Raw genomic sequence first — 2,444 nt, 5'->3', positions numbered from 1 at the left:
CTAAGATAATTGGAAATGTCTACTCTATTTCCAATGAGAAAGTTTAAAATAATGAAGGGAATAGATTCCTTAACAGAAAAGAATTGCTGGTGAATTAGATAATAATGCAACATATTGAAATCAATGTTTTTTTTTTCCAGTCAGCAAGAGATTATTTATTATTAAGTAGGAGAAAAATGGACGAAAAGTTGAATCTCTGATTTTTTTTTGTTATAGCATAACTTATATATTTCAAATGAACAAAAAATTCGTATCATTTACAGTATCTTAAGATAAACAACTGCCTTTCAATGGGAGCTTCCTTTCCAGTACTTTGAGGTCTATAAGACCTACCTAGAAAATTTAACTACTGTGGAAAATGAAGACTGTTTAAATTTAATGGGGGCAGGGTGAGGGCCTGTGGGTTTTTTTGTTTTGTTTTGTTTTGTTTTTTGATTAATTGCTGTAGCACTGTCCTTCAGGTGGCTGAGGGAGTTTCATATTTTCTTTAGACATCATTAGGTGCCTAAGCTCTTGTAGGACAACTTTGATGCTATATGAATTCTGCCATTTTGCTAGCACTGATATGACTCTTGGGTCCACCACTCCATTAGAACTATTAAGTCCACTCATATTCATTTTTGTTACAAATCTTACAAAGGGGGTTGCTTCTGGGTATTTAGGTCCACATTCTAGTTTAAGGCTGTATATTCGGTTTTCATAAATTGTTCTTGGAGGCCCAATTATCATCCCTGTCCATCTTGTAAGTGTCATGTCTTCATCATCTTCTAGACCCCAGCTAACTGTGTCATCTCCTCCTCCTTTTTGGCCTTCTTCAAGTTTTTCCAACAGTTGGAAATTGTGAGGGACTTTTACTCCCGAGCCCGTGGTGGCTGCCATCTTGCATTGCTGTCGTTCCTCTGAATTTTTTTTTTTTTTTAAAACAAGCTCTTGTTTTAAACTAGTCAATAATAGAGAAGAAAATGTCTTTGTACATAAATATCAACCAGAGAAATGTCACATGAAATATTACATATACTTGCCAAGAAAACATCAATCTTGGAGGTCAAAAATTACTACTAGAGAATATGACTAGTATTTTGATATTCAATAACTAGGCTATTATTTCAGCTGTTACATTTCAGAAGTTAAAGGATACAAGTGTTGACCTGTGGTCTTTATAGTGAAACACAATTTTACTTTTGAGTGAGAGGATTATGTTCACCTACTTGAGGCAGAGAGACAGAGGAAATCAGAGTAAATGAGAAAGCCGTTTAATCATTCACCTCAGACAGAATAGGCCCCAGGTACTGTAAGCTCTGTGAGGACAGAAGTTGTCTTGCTAACTTTAATAGCCTCAGCAATTGATGCATGGGTGAATGAATAACCTCCTATTTTCCATCTCACCCAAAACCCACTTGGTCAGAGGAGAGATGATAAGGGCAAGAAATGGAGCAATGAAGATAGTAATAGAGAGGAAAGATTGGAATTGAGAAATAGTCTCATCAATTAGTCTCAGTTGTGTGGTAGCTTGTTATCAAGTTAATGTGAGAATGTGGAATCAACAAAAGTATCCTATTCTTTTTAAAAAGTTATATCTTGTTCTTTTGTTGTTTTGGTTTATATACCACATATCAGTGAAATCACATGGTTCTCTGCTTTTTCTGTCTGACTTATTTCGCTCAGCATTACACTCTCAAGATCCATCCATGTTGTCACAAATGTTCCTATATCATCTTTTCTTACTGCCGAATAGTATTCCATTGTGTATATATACCACAACTTCTTCATCCATTCATCTATCGAAGGACATTTTGGTTGTTTCCATGTCTTGGCCACTGTAAACAAAGCTGCAATGAACATTGGAGCACACGTGTCTTTATCTCTAAATGTTTTCAGATTTTTTGGGTAGATACCCAAGACAAACAAATGAGAAACAGAAACTCATAGACACAGACAATGGTTTGGTGGTTGCCAGAGGGTAAGGGGGGTGGGGGGTGGGGGGTGGGGGGTGGGAGATGTGGGTAAGGGGGATCGAATATATGGTGATGGAAGGAGAACTGACTCTGGGTGATGAACACACAACGGGATTTATAGATGATGTAATACAGAATTGTACACCTGAAATCTATGTAATTTTACTAACAACTGTCACCTCAATAAATTTAATAAAAAAAAAAAAAAAAAAAAAAAGTTATAGACGTAAAGAAAAGGAAAGGAAAGAAAAAAGGTGAGGTGGTGGCTGGAGGAAGCTGCTGGATTGAAGGAGAGTTTATTTATTTGTTTAGAAGAAAGGAGTAGACAGAGGGCAAAGGTGAAGGAAAATGACTTCTGCGGAGCCAGGGATGGGTCCTACCCACACACAATTATACTGGCTTAGAGTCCACATGATTTGATTAGAAGACCAGTAGAAAGAGAATCGAAAGGCGTTTGTGTTAGCCCTGCCTTTGGTACTTGTTCACCAA

At 36.9% G+C, this 2,444-nt stretch overlaps 1 pseudogene; it reads right to left on the bottom strand.

Annotated features, from left to right (window-relative positions):
- Positions 1-427: 427 nt before the first annotated feature.
- On the bottom strand, positions 428-879 carry LOC109450247 (ubiquitin-conjugating enzyme E2 variant 1 pseudogene; annotated as a pseudogene).
- Positions 880-2,444: the final 1,565 nt, after the last annotated feature.

The sequence above is a fragment of the Rhinolophus sinicus genome, chromosome 17 (genome assembly GCF_057876585.1).
Source record: "Rhinolophus sinicus isolate RSI-liver-muscle chromosome 17, RSI-T2T, whole genome shotgun sequence".
Lineage (NCBI taxonomy): Eukaryota > Metazoa > Chordata > Mammalia > Chiroptera > Rhinolophidae > Rhinolophus > Rhinolophus sinicus.
Note: the sequence above shows the minus strand (reverse complement) of the source record. Positions and strands in the feature narration are given on the sequence as shown.